Source organism: Nycticebus coucang, chromosome 20 (genome assembly GCF_027406575.1).
Source record: "Nycticebus coucang isolate mNycCou1 chromosome 20, mNycCou1.pri, whole genome shotgun sequence".
In the NCBI taxonomy this organism is placed as follows: domain Eukaryota; kingdom Metazoa; phylum Chordata; class Mammalia; order Primates; family Lorisidae; genus Nycticebus; species Nycticebus coucang.
The window spans coordinates 23802952-23823538 of NC_069799.1; the positions used below are offsets into that span (position 1 = coordinate 23802952).

The 20587-nt window shown below is 42.3% G+C and overlaps 1 protein-coding gene and 1 long non-coding RNA gene across 2 annotated transcripts in view; one reads left to right on the forward strand and one right to left on the reverse strand.

Annotated features, from left to right (window-relative positions):
• Positions 1-11263, reverse strand: part of LOC128573119 (uncharacterized) — a 70811-nt gene extending 59548 nt beyond the window's left edge. Inside the window, exon 1 of the long non-coding RNA XR_008376315.1 lies at positions 11151-11263. This is a non-coding gene — a long non-coding RNA (uncharacterized LOC128573119). The remainder of the gene's footprint in view (positions 1-11150) is intronic.
• Positions 1-20587, forward strand: part of LOC128572512 (zinc finger protein 726-like) — a 440502-nt gene that overhangs the window by 233318 nt on the left and 186597 nt on the right. The gene's annotated exons all lie outside the window — the stretch shown is intronic.

Genomic DNA, 20587 nt, shown 5'->3' on the forward strand with positions numbered 1-20587 from the left:
ATGCAGTGGACAGAGCCTGTAGTCCCAGCACTCAAAAGGCTGAGGCAAGAGGATCCTTTGAGCCCAAGAATTTAAAGTTGCTGTTATGTATAATGCCATGGCACATGACTTTGTGGCAAAAAAGAAACAAAAAAAAAAAGAGAATTGTAAGGAGTAGATACATCTAACTATATTAAGGGTGGAAAAGTAGAACACATAGAAATTAAATTATTTATCAAAGCCATATAAAAACAAAATTTTGGTGGGCAGAGCAAGATGGCAGCCAAGTAACAGCTTCCTTGCATCTGGGCACCGTGAGTCTGGGGTGATAGGACTCCAGGCATCTCTGGCTGCTGGGATCTGCCTATCATCACCCCTGAGAGGATACAGGGAGTCAGCAAGAGACTTCTGGACCCCTAGAGGAGGACTAAAACACTGGAAAACCGGCAAGTGGTCGCGTGTGTTCAATCCGTCTAAACCCGCCTACAACTGTAAGTTCAGTAGCAGCGAGACTGCAAACCAGAAAGGCCTTACCTGTGAACTGTTTTGGTGTCTTTGGACTTGGCACTCAGCTGAACTGCCTTTGGGAGAGCCTGAGCGGGAGTGCGGAGAACTTTGGCCTTTGTCAAGGGCCCCAGTCTGAGCCGCTGAGCCAAACGGAGCTAATAGTGTTTGGCTCTGGGTCACAGGCAGCCATTGTGCACGATCTGCCCCGGGAAGCTCCGCCCTCAGGGTCGCAGAGCTAGAATTGGTTGGGAGCTGGTAACCCAGCAACCAAGTACCCTAAGGGTGGGGTCTGAGCCGCCTTGAAGCCCTAATCCTTGGGGGCAGAGGGAAACCAGTTTTGGCACACAGGGTAAGTGGATAGCCACTTCAGCATTGATTCCAGCGACAAGCACTTCCCTGGGAAAGCTTCTGCTCAGCAAGTGAACAAGTGCAAAGTGCCTTTAAGTGGGCTGAACAGAGATTTAGGGTGTCTACCTGCTGGGGTTTGAGAAACTAGCAGCCTCCAGTCATATCAGAACTGTGATTAACATCTCATACCCCAGAAGACCACGTGTTCCCCAGACAATATTCAATAACATATACATACTGCTTTCTTTTTGGTTGTGTTTTTTTTTTTTGTTTTTTGGGTTTTTTTGTTGTTTATTTTGATGTTGTGGATTGTTGTTTTGTTTTTTAAGTTCAACTTTTCCATACAGATCCTTTTTCTTTCTCAATTTTTCTAGTTTACTTATAATTTCCCATTGCTGAATATTTCAATAATAACAACTTCATTTTTGTTAGTGTTTCTACCGCTATTATTTGGTTTTTCCAGCCAATTTTATCCCGTAAAGTTTCCTGTTTGCTTGTTTTGGTTTGATTTATAGCATTTTTGTCTTTCCTCTCTACTTGGTGTAGGTGGGGTACTGTGTCTTATCAGGTTAGCAAAGAGCTGCTGACCTCAAGGGAACCACCCAACTGGGCACCCCCAGAAGGTGGTTTTTTTTTTTTTAAGGTTGTATCAAAGTACCCTACTGTACACCTATATTGCTCTGTCTCCCCCTTTCTGTGCCTCTCTTCTTTTTGTCAATATTCCTTTTACCCACCCCTTTCCTTTCTTTATTTTTCTTTTTTTTTTTCTTATCACTCGGTCCTCCTTTCTTTCATCCCTTTTTTACTCTTCAACATTCTCAACCTTCTGGTTCTGTAACCCTTAGTCCACAGGCACGAGAACTTAAAGAGCAACAGGAAGTGAAAGGAAAATTAGGGCAAGGAAACAGATAAAAGAAATCACTCATGAGGAAGAATCAGCAGAAAACTCCAGGCAACATGAACAACCAGTCCAGAACAACACTGCCAAGGGACCATGAGGTAGCTACTGCAAAGGATTCCACCTATACAGAAATGTGAGGAATGACAGAAAGGGAATTTAGAATACACATGTTGAAAACAATGAAAGAAATGATGGAAACAATGAAGGAAACTGCTAATAAAGTGGAAAATAACCAAAAGGAAATTGAAAAACAGAATCAAATAAGAGACGAACGATATGAATAATATAAAAAGGATATAGCAGAGCTGAAGGAAATGAAACAGTCAATCAGGAAACTTAAAGATGCAATGGAAAGTATCAGCAACAGGTTAGACCATGCAGAAGAAAGAATGTCAGAGGTAGAAGACAAAGTTTTTGAGATAACTCAGATAGTAAAAGAGGCAGAAAAGAAGAGAGAGAAAGCAGAATGTTCACTGTCAGAATTATGGGACTTTATGAAGCGTTCCAACATACGAGTTATAGGAATTCCAGAAGGGGAAGAAGAATGCCCCAGAGGAATGGAAGCCATACTAGAGAATATTATAAAAGAAAATTTCCCAAATATCACCAAAGATTCTGACACACTGCTTTCACAGGGCTATCGGACCCCAGGTCGCCTCAACTCTAACCGAGCTTCTCCAAGACACATTGTGATGAACCTGTCCAAAGTCAAGACAAAAGAAAAGATTCTGCAAGCTGCCAGGAGTAATCGCCAGTTGACCTACAGGGGTAAATCCATCAGAGTGACCACAGACTTCTCTAATGAAAATTTCCAAGCAAGAAGACAATGGTCATCTACCTTTAATCTACTTAAACAGAACAATTTCCTTCCCAGAATTCTGTACCCTGCTAAGCTAAGCTTCAAAATAGAAGGAGAAATCAAATCATTTACGAATATACAAACATTGAGGAAATTCGCCACAACAAGACCAGCTCTACAGGAAATACTTCAACCTGTTCTGCACACTGAACACAACAATGGATAAGCAGCAAAGCAAGAACTCAGAAATTAAAGGACAGAACCTAACCTCCACACTGATGCAAAACACAAAACTAAGCAATGGACTCTCACAAAATAAGACGAATAGAATACTACCACACTTATCAATTATCTCCATAAATGATAATGGCTTGAATTCCCCACTGAAGAGACATAGATTGGTTGACTGGATTAAAAAACACAAGCCATCCATTTGCTGTCTGCAAGAAACACACCTGGCTTCAAAAGACAAATTAAAGCTCCGAGTCAAGGGTTGGAAGACAATTTTTCAGTCAAATGGAATTCAGAAGAAAATAGGAGTTGCAATCTTATTTTCAGATACATGTGGATTTAAAGCAACTAAAGTCAAAAAAGACAAAGACGGTCACTTTATATTGGTCAAAGGAAAAATACAACAAGAAGACATTTCCATTCTAAATATCTATGCACCCAATTTAAATGCTCCCAGATTCTTGAAACAGACCTTACTCAGTCTGAGCAATATGATATCTGATAATACCATCATAACAGGGGACCTTAGCACTCCTCTTACAGAGCTGGACAGATTCTCTAAACAGAAATTAAACAAGGATAGAAGAGATTTGAATGAGACCCTAGAACAACTGTGCTTGATAGACGCATATAGAACAATCCATCCCAAAGATAAAGAATATACATTCTTCTCATCACCCCATGGAACAATCTCCAAAACTGATCATATCCTGGGACACAAAACAAATATCAACAGGATCAAAAGAATTGAAATTTTACCTTGTATCTTCTCAGACCATAAGGCACTAAAGGTAGAACTCAACTCTAACAAAAATGCTCGACCCCAACGAAAGGCATGGAAATTAAACAATCTTCTGTTGAATAACAGATGGGTGCAGGAAGAAATAAAACAGGAAATCATTTACTTCCTTGAGCATAACAACAATGAAGACACAAGCTACCAAAACATGTGGGATACTGCAAAAGCAGTTTTGAGAGGAAAATTCATCGCTTTAGATGCCTACATCCGAAAAACAGAAAGAGAGCACATCAACAATCTCACAAGAGATCTTATAGAATTGGAAAAAGAAGAACAATCTAAGCCTAAACTCAGTAGAAGAAAAGAAATATCCAAAATCAAATCAGAGATCAGTGAAATTGAAAACAAAAGAATCATTCAGAAAATTAATGAAACAAGGAGTTGGTTTTTTGAAAAAATAAAAAAAATAGATAAACCACGGGCCAGACTAACGAGGAATAGAAAAGTAAAATCTCTACTAACCTCAATCAGAAATGATAAAGGGAAAATAACAGCTGATCCCACAGAGATACAAGAGATCATCTCTGAATACTACCTGAAACTCTATGCCCAGAAATTTGACAATGTGAAGGAAATGGATCAATATGTGGAATCACACCCTGTCCTTAGACGTAGCCAGGAAGAAATAGAGCTCCTGAACAGACCAATTTCAAGCACTGAGATCAAAGAAACAATAAAAAATCTTCCAACCAAAAAATGCCCTGGTCCAGATGGCTTCACTCCACAATTCTATCAAACCTTCAAGGAAGAGCTTATTCCTGTACTGCAGAAATTATTCCAAAAAATTGAGGAAGAAGGAATCTTCCCCAACACATTCTATGAAGCAAACATCACCCTGAAACCAAAACCAGGAAAAGACCCAAACAAAAAGGAGAATTTCAGAGAAATCTCACTCATGAATATAGACGCAAAAATTCTCAACAAAACCCTAGCCAATAGATTACAGCTTATCATCAAAAAAGTCATTCATCATGATCAAGTAGGCTTCATCCCAGGGATGCAAGGCTGGTTTAACATACGCAAGTCTATAAACGTTATCCACCATATTAACAGAGGCAAAGATAAAGATCACATGATCCTCTCAATAGATGCAGAAAAAGCATTTGATAAAATCCAGCATCCTTTTCTAATTAGAACACTGAAGAGTATAGGCATAGGTGGCACATTTCTAAAACTGACTGAAGCTATCTATGACAAAGCCACAGCCAATATTTTACTGAATGGAGTAAAACTGAAAGCTTTTCCTCTTAGAACTGGAACCAGACAAGGTTGTCCTCTGTCACCTTTACTATTCAACGTAGTGCTGGAAGTTCTAACCAATACAATTAGGCAAGACAAGGAAATAAAGGGAATCCAAATGAGAGCAGAGGAGGTCAAACTCTCCCTCTTTGCTGACGACATGATCTTATACTTAGAGAACCCCAAAGACTCAACCACAAGACTCCTAGAAGTCATCAAAAAATACAGTAATGTTTCAGGATATAAAATCAATGTCCACAAGTCAGTAGCCTTTGTGTACACCAATAACAGTCAAGATGAGAAGATAATTAAGGACACAACTCCCTTCACCATAGTTTCAAGGAAAATGAAATACCTAGGAGTATACCTAACGTAGGACGTGAAGGACCTCCATAAAGAAAACTATGAAATCCTGACAAAGGAAATAGCACAGGATATTAACAAATGGAAGAACATACCATGCTCATGGCTTGGAAGAATCAACATTGTTAAAATGTCTATACTTCCCAAAGCAATCTACCTATTCAATACCATTCCTATCAAAATACCAACATCGTACTTTCTAGATTTGGAAAAAAATATTCTGTATTTTGTATAGAATCGGAAAAAACCCCGTATAGCTAAGGCAGTTCTCTGTAACATGAATAAAGCTGGGGGCATCAGCAAACCAGATTTTAGTCTGTACTACAAAGCCATAGTCCTCAAAACCGTATGGTACTGGCACAAAAAGAGACATAGACACTTGGAATCGAATTGAAAACCAAGAAATGAAACTAACATTTTACAACCACCTAATCTTTTATAAACCAAACAAGAACTTACCTTGGGGGAAAGACTCCCTATTCAATAAATGGTGTTGGGAGAACTGGATGTCTACATATAAAAGACTGAAACTGGACCCACACCTTTCCCCACTCACAAAAATTGATTCAAGATAGATAAAAGACTTAAATTTAAGGCATGAAACAATAAAAGTCCTCCAGGAAAGCATAGGAAAAACACTGGAAGATATTGGCCTGGGGAAAGAGTTCATAAAGAAGACTGCCATGGCAATTGCAACAACAACAAAAATAAACAAATGGGACTTCATTAAACTGAAAAGCTTCTGTACAGCTAAGGAGACAATAACCAAAGCAAAGAGACAACCTACACAATGGGAAAGGATATTTGCATATTTTCAATCAGACAAAAGCTTGATAACTAGGATCTATAGAGAACTCAAATTAATCCACATGAAAAAAGCCAACAATCCCATAGATCAATGGGCAAGAGACATGAATAGAACTTTCTCTAAAGATGACAGACAAATGGCTAACAAACACATGAAAAAATGATCATCATCTCCATATATTACAGAAATGCAAATCAAAACAACCCTGAGATATCATCTAAGCACAGTGAGAATGGCCCACATCACAAAGTCTCAAAACTGCAGATGCTGGCGTGGATGTGGAGAGAAGGGAATACTTTTACACTGCTGGTGGGACTGCAAACTAGTACAACCTTTCTGGAAGGAAGTATGGAGAAACCTCAAAGCACTCAAGCTAGACCTCCCATTTGATCCTGCAATCCCATTACTGGGCATCTACCCAGAAGGAAAGAATTCCTTTTATCATAAGGACACTTGTACTAGACTGTTTATTGCAGTTCAATTTACAATCGCCAAAATGTGGAAACAGCCTAAATGCCCAGCAACCCAGGAATGGATTAACAAGCTGTGATATATGTATACCATGGAATACTATTCAGCCATTAAAAAAAATGGAGACTTTACATCCTTCGTATTAACCTGGATGGACATGGAAGACATTATTCTTAGTAAAGCATCACAAGAATGGAGAAGCATGAATCCTATGTACTCAATTTTGATATGAGGACAATTAATGACAATTATGGTTATGGGGGTGGAAACAGAAAGAGGGAAGGAGGGAGGTGAGTGGGGCCTTGGTGTGTGCTACACTTTATGGGGGCAAGACATGATTGCTAGAGGGACTTTACCTAACAATTGCAATCAGTGTAACCTGGCTTATTGTACCCTCAATGAATCCCCAACAATAAAAAAAAAAAAAAAATTTGAAATTTGGGGACATCCTTAGTTGCTCTGATAAAATTATTGACTATAATTTGTGCAGAATCTTATTTGAAACATTAATAGAATAAAAAAATCTAAAACATGGTGGCACCTGTGGCTCAAAGGGATAGGGCACCAGTCCCATATTCTGGAGGCTGTGGGTTCAAATCCAACCTCGGCCAAAAATCACACACTAAAAAAAATGTAAAACAGAAAACATACAACTATTTGTGGTGTTTCTGGAATTTTTGAACCAAACACTAACATCACCACTTCATTCACATATTTTGGATATGATAGCAAAGAAAAATAAACTTTTTTTTTTTTTTTTTTGAGACAGAGCCTGAAGCTGTTGCCCTTGATACAGTACCATGGCATCACAGCTCACAGCAAACTCCAGCTCCTGGGCTTAAGTGAATCTCTTGCCTTAGCCTCCCAAGAAGTTGGGAGTACAGGCACCAGCTTTAATGCCAGGCTATTTTTGGTTGTAGTCGTCATTGTTGTTCAGCAGGCCTGGGCCACATTTGAACCCACAAGCCCTGACATAGGTGGCTGGCGCCTTAGCCATCTGAGCTACAGGCACCAAGCCAAGAAAAAAAACTTTTTTCAGACATAGTGCCATTCCGTTGCCATGGCTAGAGTGTCATAGGACCAGTCTAACTCACAGCAAACTCAAACTCCTGGGTTCAAGCAATTCTCCAGCCTCATCCCTACCACTTGCCCCCAGTAGGTGACACAATAGGTAACCATAACAATGCTCAGCTAATTTTTATATTTTTAGTAGAGACAGGGTCTCCCCCTTATTTAGGCTGGTCTAACACTCCTGAGCTCAAGCAATAGTCCCACCTCGGGTCCCAGAGTATTAGGATTATAGCTGTGAGTTACCACACCCAGCCTAACGAATATTAAAAAAGGCTCGGTGCCTGTAGCTCAAGCAGCCAAGGTGCCAGCCACATAAACCAGAGCTGATGGGTTTCAATCCAGCCTGAGTCTGCCAAAAAACAATGACAATTACAACCAAAAAATAGCCAGGCATTGTGGCAGGTGCCTGTGGTCCTACCTACCTTAGAGGCTAAGGGAAGAGAATCGCTTAAGACCAGAATTTAGAAGTTGCTGTGAGCTGAGATGCTATGGCACTCTACCCAGGGTGATAGCTTGAGGCTTTGTCTCAAAAGAAAAAAAAAAAAAACTATTAAAGAGATATAATCCCCAGTCAACTTCCCCTTGAGACTATACAGGGCTGTGTGCTCATCCCAAAACCATGTCCCCTTTTTATTTCATTTTATTTTGAGAGACAGAGAGTCTCACTTACCCCCCACACATCCCAGAGTCCCATGGCTTCATAGCTCACACCAACCTCAGACTCTTGGGCTCAAGTGATTGTCTTACTTCAGCTTCCAAAGTAGCTAGGACTACAATCACCCATCAAAAGGCCCAACTACTTTAGAGACAGCTCTAGCTCAGGCTGGTTTCATATTTATGAGCTCAGATGATCCACCCACCTCAGCCTCCCAGAGTGTTAGGATTACAAGTGTGAGCCACCACACCTGGCATCCTTGTCCCATTTTCAGAAATAAAAATGTATAGACTTCTTTAGCCCATAAATATTTATTATTTCTGTCTTAACTAGAAGGTATTTACAGGTATTTACTTCATGTCCAATGGAGATGTGCACCCACTAGAACTTATCAGAAATTACTTTTCCCATTTATCTGCAAGATTATCACATACTCAGATTTTTTTTCTTTCTTTATTTTCTTTTATTTTTTTTTTTCTTGCGACAACAGTCTCAAGCTTTGCTCAAGGTAGAGTGGTGTCACAGCTCAAAGCAACCTCCAACTATTGGCCTTAAGCGATTCTCTGGCCTCAGCCTCCCAAGCTGCTGAAACTACAGGCTACTATTGTGGTTGTTGCAGTTGTCATTGTTATTTTAGCTGGCCTGGGCGGGTTTGAACCCACCAGCCACAGGGTATGTGGCTACCCACTGAGCAATGGGCCCGTCTACATACTCAAGATTTCCTTTTTTTTTCTTTTTGAGATGAAGTCTCATAAAGTTGCCCTCAGTAGAGTGCTGTGATGTCACACCTCACAGCAACCTCAGACTCTTGGGCTTAAGCAATTCTCCTGCCTCAGCCTCCCAAGTAGCTGGACCCACAGGTGCCTGCCACAACACCCTGCTATTTTTTTGTTGCGGTTGTCGTTGTTTAGCTGCCCTGGGTGGGTCCCAACCCACCAGCCTCGGAATATGTGGCCAGCGCCCTACCCACTGAAAAACGGGCACCGCCCCTCTGATTCTTATAGTTAAAAAAAAAAAAAAAAAACTACTGTTAAGAAAAAAAGATATACAACTGAAAACTGAAACTACTAGTCATAAATATATTCAATTTAAAAGATGCCCATTACAATACACTAACCAGAATAATTCCTTACATAAAGTAACTTAACTACTTTTGTAATTTATATCGATAGACACACCAAGCTACCTCAAAGATAGTTCTTATTATGTGGCACCCAGGGTTTTTCATATATCCCATCTACAACATAGGGGCGCCTTGTTCCCTAAAATTAAGAGCTTTTCTACCCGGGGTACAAAGTTGAAGTCCAACCGTAATAAAGTAACTTAAGGTATTAACCTCCCTGAAAACTGTAATAGCCAATTACACCTTTTTGCACTGCTAAATACACGACTTTAGCCATTTTTGTCATACCAACAATAACTATTGGACTCAATCAGAAAATTACTCCATTGCCCTGTGCCATCATTAAGGCCCTTAATACAATTTCTCCAGCCATTAACGCTCTGAAAAGTCAATTAAAACAAGTAACGAGAAGCTATACTTAAAAAATCAAGCAGCCATTATTGATTAAAACACAATCACAGATGTAAAAACTTTAAAATCTATATATTCTTTCAATTTATCTAACAGTTCCTAACTCATTAAAAGCAAGTTAAAATGCCTAAAGGACGTAGTCGAAACAATACAAGATTTTTCAGAATATCCAATACCTACTAACTAAAGTATTGTCATAGTTACCCAACATTACCTAAGTCTGAACCTTTATACTCATTCTTGCGTTATATTAAGTTCCTTAATGCTACAAAATACGATGTATACCATCCATATGTACCCGCTGTTTCACAGATTTCAAAGAACAAAATTAATCAGCACAGCCCGTGTGTCAAATTAACTAACCATAACAATTACTTTCTTTTTAAATCAATTTCATAGATATAAAAATAAAATAAATGAAAGTAGGGCAGCGCCTGTGGCTCAAAAGCGTAGGGCGCTGGTCCCATATGCTGGAGATGGTGGGTTCAAACCCAGCCCTGGCCAAAAACTGCAAAAAAACAAAAACAAAAAACGAAAGTAGAGAATGTGGTAGACACAGACACCCCCACAAACCCCTCTTAGCTTTTTCTGAACTGAGAATGCACGTTAAAGCATAGGAACAGTAAGTCAGTCAAACAGGCCAAACCAGAAATAGAGAACAAAGATAATAATCTTGAAAAAAAAAAAAAACAAGGACGTAATGAGGAACTATAAAACAAGTTAATCGCAAGTTTAATGACGTTTTATTGATGACGTTTTGTTTATTGGTTTTTTAATTGTTATATGTATTTAACTTGCCTACATGTTGTTAATCACATGAGTATATTTTTAGTATACTTTGAAATTCTTCCCTATATAAATTATTAAAATTTGTTACATAGACAAAGCAACATTTAAAAACTTACTCTCGCCGTCCTCCGGAATTACTAGCCTTTCCCATAAAAAAGCGTTTTTACACGTCAACTCCCCTTCGGTGTTAAACTACAACAGCAGGCAGGCAAGCCACTTCCGGTTCCCCAACAGGGAGAGCCAGGGACGCCCGGCCCTAAGTTTAACAAAAGAATGAAGGGGTTGAGGGCCCCATGGACTACCCCCTCCCCCATGAACAAGCCCCGACACACACACTCTTGGGATTCTTCCCTGAGGACCCTTCCATTGTCACCACCAGGGAGGGACACGCCGCGCTGCAGCCACACAGCTGCTCAGGGAGAGCTCTGGGCTGTGGGGCAAGTAACAGGTTCAGGAAGGCTACAAGCAACAGCGTCCCAACTCCCTGCCCCACTCCACCTTTTGCCAAGAGGGGTCAGAGAGTCGAGGGGTGCCAGTGGCAAACTTCGGCCTGAAGAATCTAAAACGGAAGTGAAATTGCCGGGTCCTGCCACAGCCATTTCTGGCTCCAACTACGCCCCTCCCCGCTCTCAGTACCCCCAGTGTTCTGTATTTACCATTTCACAGCTTCAGAGATGTCCCGGTGTCCTCTCCACAGATCTCCCAGTATCTGCATGTCACAGGGAAACAAAGACGGCTACTGAAACCACTAGGATCTCAAGGAGACGGAACTTCTGAATGTGGGACAACCGCTCAGTTCCCAGGTCAGGAAACTCAGCGTTGCTAGGGAACCCCAAGCCACTTTCTACTTTCTGTCTGTGCATCTGATTGGACAGTTCATATAGGCGCATCCCTGATTGGATAGGACCTCAGGCCCCACCTCTCTGACCTTGAGTGATAGGAATGTCGTCGGACAGGAGGCTGAAAGAGACCAGAAATGCTAACAATTTTTTTTCTTTTTTCTTGCTTTTTTTTTTTTTTGTAGAGACAGAGTCTCACTTTATGGCCCTCGGTAGAGTGCCGTGGCCTCACACAGCTCACAGCAACCTCCAACTGCTGGACGGAAGGGATTCTCTTGCCTCAGCCTCCAGAGCAGCTGGGACTACAGGCGCCCGCCACAACGCCCGGCTATTTTTGGTTGCAGTTTGGCCGGGGCCGGGTTTGAACCCGCCACCCTCGGTATATGGGGCCGGCGCCTTACCGACTGAGCCACAGGCGCCGCCCAATTTTTTTCATTAACACTTTTTTTTTTCATTAACGACAGGGACCATGACCGTTTTTTTAGACAGAGTCTCACTCTGTCACCCTCAGTAGAGTACCCTGGCCTCACAGCTCACACCAACCTCCAACTCTTATTTCAAGCTATCCTCTTGCCTCAGCCTCCAGAGTAGCTGGGACTACAGGAGCCTGCAACAATGCCCGGCTATTTTTTTATTTGTTTTAAGAGAGGAAGTCTCCCTCTGGCTCAGGGAGGTCTTGAACCTGTGACCTCAGGCAGTCCACCGAATTCACCCTCCCAGAGTGCTAGGATTACAGGCATGACCACCGCCTCTGTCTTAGGGACAATGACTTTATTCATCTCCATATTCCAGGGCCACCATGCTTTCCATACTGTAACTGTTTAACAAATTTCGCTTAAAGCAATAAAACTCTATTTACTGAGTGTGTAGTCTGTGCTAGACTTGGGCACCTATTATTTAAATAGAAGGTAGACTCTGCTTTGAAGGCGTTTTCAATACACATCATGATGTCTAGGTAAAAACATGCACATAACGAACTCAGTGAACTTATAGACACATGAAGGGTATTGGGAGTTAAAACAAAGTCTGGCTATGGCGGTTCAAAGGGTGAAATTACTTCTAGTCTCTAGTCAGGGGGTTGGCATTGCAGGAGGTTTTGTGCAGGAGGTGGTATTTAAGATCCCAACTAACAGGCATAACTAGGAGTATGTGGTACACCTCCTGGGGGAAGGATTTTACCTTAGAAACTCTCTTTACTCTTTTTACACAGGGCTTTGTGCCTTCTCTGGCGTGCAGCTCTGCTGAGGGATATTTGTATTTAGCTCTAAATAAAAATTATGTATATATATTTTTGAGACAGAGTCTCACTTTGTCACTCTTGTCAGAGTGCCATAGCATCATAGCTTACAGCATCCTCAAACTCTTGGGCTACAGTGATTCTCTTGCCTCAGCCTCCTAAGCAGCTGGGACTACAGGTGCCCAGCAAAATGCCCAGCTCTTTTTTAGAAACGAGTCTCAATCTGGCTCAGGCTGGTCTTGAATCTGTGAGCTCAGGCTATCCACCTGCCTCAGCCTCCCAAGTGCTGGGATTACAGGTGTCAGCCACCGAGCCCCACCTAAATTATATCCTTTTATTAATTTCAATTATATATACATAAGTATCTGTTTATAATATAGGCACAAAGTAAATACATGTTTTCCACTCATGGAAACAATATATTGACAATTTTATATATATAAAAGTATATATATAAATATTTTATATACAGGGTGGACATAAAGTTCATGTGCAATTTACAATAGTTTACTGCTTAAACTTAAAACTTCACTATGTCAATTTAAATGAAAATACTTTGCCTCTTAAATTGCACACAAACTTTATGTCCACCTTATATTTAGAATTAGCCAGCTGGACTTGCTTTAGAAGATCCAGCTGGAATTCCTTTAGAAGATCTCAATTAGGGGGACAATTTTCTTTTTCTTTCTTTCTTTCTTTCTTTATATTTTTGAGCCAGAGTTTCATTGTGTCACCTTGGTAGAGTGCAGTGGTGCCACAGCTCACAGCAACCTCAAACTCTTGGGCTTAAGCGATTCTCTTACCTCAGCCTTGCAAGTAGCTGGGACCATAGGTGCCTGCCACAACGCTCAGCTATTTTTTTTGTTGTTGTTGCACTTGTCATTGTTGTTTAGCTCGCCTCGTCCAGGCTCTAACCTGCCAGCCTCAATTCATGTGTCTGATGCTATTACCACTGTACTATGGGTGCCAAGCCTGGTGGGAAACTTTCAAAGCATCATAATCAGGAGCCAGTGGAACATATGCCTTCTTTTCTCCATCATGCCTGATCCAGGTGTTGACCTTGGCCACATCAATGTCATAGAGCTTTTTCATAGAGCCTGTTGATCTAGTGCTTGTTGGTTTGACATCCAAATGAACACAAGTTTGTTGTTCTCTTCTCGCTTCTTTATGGTAGACTCAGTGATCAGGGAGAACTTGATGATGGTACAGTGGTCAAGCTTGTTTCTCCTAAGGAAGCCTTTCCTGGGATATGAAGGGCTGCCTCCAGAGGAGGCACGGAGCCTTCAGCCATGAAAATGTAGGTGATGGGGCGTCGCCAGTGTCTCAGTGAGTAGGGCGCCGGCCCCATATGCCGAGGGTGGCGGGTTCAAACCCAGCCCCGGCCAAACTGCAACAAAAAAATAGCCAGGCGTTCTGGCAGGCGTCTGTAGTCCCAGCTACTCGGGAGGCTGAGGCAGGAGAATCGCCTAAGCCCAGGAGTTGGAGGTTGCTGTGAGCCGTGTGACGCCACGGCACTTTACCGAGGGCAAAAAAAGTGAAACTCTGTCTCTACAAAAAAAAAAAAAAAAAAAAAAAATGTGGGTGATGTCTGAATATCCTTTTTTGTGTGGCTGTGGTTGCCTTTTAGCACTGTCTTCTTGGCCTTCAATGCCTTTACCTTTGCTTGACTTTGGAAGGGGCAGGAGCTTCCTTCTTTACCTTTGGGACCATCTTGTGAAAAGCAACAATTATTTTAAAGTTTCAGAGTTTTTTTTTTTTTTTGCCTGAACTCTATGTCTTTTGAGGAGGTAGCTTAAGCTTTGAAATAGGAGGCAGTCTTCTAAGTCACCCTGTCCAATAGAAATAAAATGAGAATTTTAGAAATAAAATAGAAATAAACTTAGAATTTATTGTGGTGAGCGCCTATAGTCCCAGCTACTTGGGATGTTGAGGCAAGAAAATTTCTTAAGTCCAAAAGCCTGAGGTTGCTGTGAGCTGTGATGCCACGGCATTCTACCCAGGGTGACAACTTGAGACTCTGTCTCAAAAAAAAGAAAAAAAAGAAAGAAAGAAAAGAAGAAGAAATGAAATGAGAACTATGTGTGTCATTTCAAATTTTCTAGTAGCCTCATCAAAGAAAAGATAGTGAAATAGGTCAAATTGATTTTTACTGTTTATTTCACCTAATATATTCCAAAATATTATTGTTTTCATAACTGATAACTTTGGTTATGTATCTTTAAAATTTATTCCATGGGCTCAGTGCCCATAGCTCAGTGGTTAAAGCACCAGCCACATGCACTGAGGGTGGCAGGTTCGAAGGCAGGAGGGCCTGCTAAAACAACAGTGACAACTGTAACAAAAAAATAGCCGGGCGTGGTGGTGGGTGCCTTTAGTCCCACCCACTTGGGAAGCTGAAGCAAGAGAATCAGTTAGCCCAAGAGTTGGAGGTTGCTGTGAGCTGTGACGCCAGAGCACTCTACCAAGGGCGACATAGTGAGACTCTGTCTCAATAAAAAAAAAAAAAAAAAAAATTCATTCTACGTATTTTTTTTCATTTTGAGACAGAGTTTTACTTTGTCACCATTTAGGGTGTCGTGGAATCATAGCTCACAGCAACCTCAAACTCATGGGCTCAGGAGATCCATTTGCCTCTGCCTCTCCGTAGCTGGGAATACAGGCATCTGCCACAACGCCCCGATATTTTTTAGAAACAGTGTCTTGCTAGGGCGGCGCCTGTGGCTTAGTGAGTAGGGCGCCGGCCCCATATGCCGAGGGTGGCGGGTTCAAACCCAGCCCCGGCCAAACTGCAACAAAAAAATAGCCGGGCGTTGCGGCGGGCGCCTGTAGTCCCAGCTACTCGGGAGGCGGAGGCAAGAGAATCGCGTAAGCCCAAGAGTTAGAGGTTGCTGTGAGCCGTGTGACGCCACTGCACTCTACCCGAGGGCGGTACAGTGAGACTCTGTCTCTACAAAAAAAAAAAAAAGAAACAGTGTCTTGCTCTTGTTCAGACTGGTCTTGAACCTGTGACCTCAGGCACTCCATCCATCTCAGCCTCCCAAGTGGTGAAATTATAGGCGTGAGCCACCTTCCCAGACCTTTTTCTTTTTTTGAGATAGTCTGGAGCTGTCACTCTGGGTAGAGTGCACGGCATCATACATAGCTCACAGCAGCTTCCAACCTGAGCTTAAACAATCCTCTTGCCTCAGTTTTTCTAATTTTAGTAGAGATAGGGGTTCTGGCTTTTGCATAGGCTAGACTGGAGCCCATGAGCTCAAGCTATCCACCCGCCTCAGCCTCCCAGAGTGCTAGAATTACAGGAATGAGCTTTGATCTATGTATTAACTGTAGAGTACAGCCCTCACTTTGTCACCCCCTGTAGGGTGCAATTCCGTCATGGCTCACAGCAACCTCAAACTCTTGGGCTCATGTGATTCTCTTGCCTCAGCCTCCAAAGTAGCTGGACTACAGGTGCCCACCGCAATGCCTGGCTATTTTGTTTGTTTGTTTTGTTTTGTTCAGCAGTCCCAAGTCATGTTCAAACCCACCAGTTTTGGTGCATGTGGCCAGCACCTCAACCATTGAGAGGGGTGCCCCTCTCAATGCTAAGTTTATTTGGGAGGTCTATGAGCTAATGGAGAACTGTGCAAAGAACAGCCTGTGTGCTATTTGCGTCATGCATTAGCAATTATATGAATACATGGCTTTTTTCCATTATCTTCTGCTCCTTAATTGATAGTTAAGTATACTTAGTCCTTGCCTTCTAGAGAAACAAGGAACATAACCTTAAGGCAAACATGATGTGCCACTTCTCCTTGGTTGGCCTCCCTCTTCAGGAGTACAGAGGGAAGGTTAAACCCCTTGTTCACCTGTGGGGCCACACAGCCTTTGGAAGCTGGGAGAGAAAAAAGTCCTTCCTCCTACCTCCGCCTAAGCGTTCCTTCCTCTGTTTGTGTAGGTATTGGTTGTGCACACTGTCTCCAGTGACTTTTGCAACACCCACCTCTCTCCCAGGGTTTCTGTGTTCCAGCCACCTTAAAAACTGAAGCCTTATTCTTTTATACTAAGAGCTGTGGCCCCCAGGCTTGACGGATTACCTGTCAGGCCTTGCCAAGCTGCAATGTGCACTCCAATGTGCCTGGGCCATTTAATCTTTAAACAGGCAAGTTGCAATCACTGTGTTCTTCCTCAACATTGTTTTCTACAAGAACTGCACAGACTGGTTGTTCGTCAGTAAAGCTATATTTTGTTATTTTTTTGCAGAATTTGGCCAGGACGAGGCTTGAACCCACCAGTGCCCTACTCCTTGAGCCACAGGTGCCACCCAGTAAAGCTATTTTTATTAAAAGCCAATTCAAAGTCTCAGTGCCTGTGGCTCAAGCAGCTAAAGTGCCAGCCACATACACCTGAGCTGGCGGGTTTGAATCCAGCCCAGGATCACCAAAACAACAATGATGGCTGCAACCAAAGAATAGCTGGGCCTTGTGGCAGGTGGCTGTAGTCCCAGCTACTTGGGAAGCATAGGCAGGAGAACTCCTTGAGCCCAGAACTTCGAGGTTGCTGTGAGCTGTGATGCCAGAGCACTCTATTCATTGTGACAACTTGAGGCTCTGTCTCAAAAAAAAAAAAAAAAAAATTGAAATACTAAAGCTAGGCCTCCGTTTCTTTGCTCAGTTAATCTTCTAAGTTCTATCTTGCTCTTGGAGGGCTTGGGATCTTTAATCTCTAATTTCCCCACACAGAATATGATATTTTAGAAATTGTTGGCCAGTGTTTTCTGACTGTATAACAAAGAACACTTAGGTTGATGAGAAAGAGAACAAAACACCTAATGGAGGACATAAAAGTAAACAAAGATTTTGAAAAAAAGTTGTCTTTTCATTTATATCAAACTCATTTAAAAATATGCAAATAATATTTATTTCTTTTTCTTTTCTTTATTTGAGTCTAACTATGTCTCCCTCGGTAGAGTGCTATGGTGTCACAACTCACGGCAATCTCAAACTCTTGGGCTTAAGTAATTCTCTTGCTTCAGCATCCCAGGTAGCTGGGATGAAAGGCACCTTCCACATAACCTGGCTATTATTTTGTTGCAGTTGTCATTGTTGTTTAATTGGCCTGGGATGGGCTTGAACCCCCTCAGCCTGGGTGTATGTGGCCAGCATTGTAACCATTGTGCTACAGGTGACAGGCCTTTTTTTTTTTCTTTTTCTTTCCTTTTTCTTTCTTTTCTTTTTTTCTTTATTCTTTTTTTTTTTTTTAAGATAGTTGTGCCCAAGAATGTGAGTGGAATTACAGAAAATATGCCACACTGAGGTCAAATTGGGTATAGGGTCCTTTATTGCCTTTAGCAGCAAGTGGGCTCCCAGCCCCAGACTCAGCAACTGTAGCTCAGCTGCAAAGGTGCTGGCCACATACACTGGGGCTGCAGGGTTTAAATCCAGACCTGGCATGTCAAACATTAATGACAACAACAACAACAAAAAAAATAGCCAGGCATTGTGACAGGCACCTGTAGTCCCAGATACTTGGGAGGCTGAGGCAAGAGAATCACTTAAGCCGGAGAGTTTGAGGTTGCTGTGAGCTGTGATGCTACAGCACCCTACTGAGGGTGACATAATAAGCATCTATCTCAAGAAAAAAAAAAAAGAAGAAAGAAAGAAGGAACTCCCAGCCCCCAGGGTTGGGCAGGGGTATTCTAGCACAAAGCAGAATTTTACAGAAACAGAAATATTTTCAGCATTATATTTGTACAGGGTGTGAAACAGCTTGCACCTGTAGATAAGTTGTTAAAAAGGATATCTAACAGAAGTTAGACCATTTCTCGTCAAAGGGTTTGTACTTAACCGCAGAGCAACTGGCAAAGAAATGGGGGGATGGACCAGGTACAGCGAACTTAAGATGCACGAGGGGGGGCGGCGCCTGTGGCTCCGTGAGTAGGGCGCCGGCCCCATATACCGAGGGTGGCAGGTTCAAACCCAGCCCCCGCCGAACTGCAACCAAAAAATAGCCGGGCCTTGTGGCGGGCGCCTGTAATCTCAGCTGCTCAGGAGGCTGAGGCAGGAGAATCGCGAAAGCCCAAGAGCTGGAAGTTGCTGTGAGTCCTGTGACGTCATGGCACTCTACCCAGGGCGGTAAAGTGAGACTCTGTCTCTACAAAAAAAAAAAAAAAAGATTCACGAGGGGAAGTGCCGCAGGTTATGAAGCAAAGTGGAGTCAGTCTGGCTTTTTAGCGCAAAATGGAGTCTGTCTGCCCTTTAAGTGTAATGGTGTTGTCCAGGGTTGAGCACCTGGCATTAAAGATCAATTCACAATTATAGCACATTAATAAAAGAAAGGTTTATTTCCAAATACCATGCCCATAGGAGGAACCACAAGAATCATTACCCAATGTCTCAATGATGGTGTGAGAGTTTATTAGATGCCTTTTAGAAGGGAGGGGGAGAATGAGGAAAGTATAGGTGCACCAAGTGGTTGCTAAGGGGCAAGTGTAGATGGAGGGAGACAGATTGACTTGCAAATTAACAGGAGAGACAGGTATTGTGTTTTAAATGATTTGGGGCCAGGTCTTCTTGAGTTCCAAAGAAGAAGTCAGCAGCCTCCTTTGATTCCCAGTCTGGTTAGTCCAGTAGATGGAGGGAAGGACTCTTCCAACGCTTCTTCTTTTTTTTTTTTGGAGATAAGAGTCTCACCTTGTCACCCTCACTAGAGTGTGATGGCATCGTAACTCACAGCAACCTCAAACTCTTGGGTGCAAGCAGTTCTGTTGCCTTAGCCTCCCTTGGAGCTAGGACTTACAGGTGCCTGCCACAATGCCTGACTATCATTTTTGTTTGTTTAGCAGGCCCAGGCGGGGTTCAAAAACACCAACCTCAGAGCATGTGGCTTGCACATCACAACTGAGTTTGGGTGCCACAGCTTTTTTTTGAGACAGAATCTCAAGCTGTCACCCTGGGTATGGTGCTTGGCATCACAGCAACCTCAAATACTGGGCTTAAGTGATTCGCCTGCCTCAGCCTCCCAAGTAACTGGGACTACGGGCTGCTACCACAATGCCCAGCTATTTTTTTGTTGTTGTTGCAGTTGTCATTGCTGTTTTAGTTGGCCCGGACTTTATTTGAACCCACCAGCCTCAGTGTATGTGACCAGCTCCCTACCCACTGAGCTACAGGTGCCACACTTCCAATGTTTTTTCATCATAAATGGCCTTTAATTCAAAATATTCTTTATCAGGGAGTCACATTTTCGGATGAAATTTCTTTAGGTTCTTCAGCATCATCATGGCTCACAGCAACCACTAATTCTTGAGCTCTAGTGATCCTCATTTCTCAACTTTTTCAGTACCTGATAATACAGGTGCCCATCAAAATGCCTGGGTAATGTCTTTTGTTTTACTAGAAATAATGTCTCCCTTTTGTTAAGGATGGTTTCAAACTCCTGAGCTTAAAAATATACACCCATTTGGGCTGCGCCTGTGGCTCAAAAATGTAGGGCACTGGCCTCATATACCGGAGGTGGCAAGTTCAAACTCAGCCCTGGCCAAAAACTACAAAAAAGCAAAAACAAATAAAAAGGTACACCCATCTTCACCTCTCAGAGTGCTAGTGTTATGCCCAGGAATTCTCCAAAGACCTCACACCCAGACAAGCCAAATTCATAAAAGAGTCCTTTATTGAAGAGCTGGCCAGCAAATGCCTCAGTGTCCCAACGTGGGGTTTTTGAGAGCAGCCCTGAGTTGTTTGTGGCTCTGGTTTTTATAGGATAAAACCAAAGGGGGTGCAAAAAAGTTAAGTAAGCGTTATTACAGAAGCGAAATTAGCCCTTAGGACAATTCTTCCCTTAAAAGGGCAGGTGTGGGGTCTGAGGGAAACTAAGGAGGAAGAGAATTGTAGGGGGTAGGGGTATGATCACTAGGGCTGTAATCTGGAGGATAGTAATGGGCTTTTACACAACAAGGGCAGTTAGTAATTTTTCCACACAATACTACAGATCTAACCACTAGTAAATGTGCAGGCAAGTGGAACCAGTTTTCAAGGCA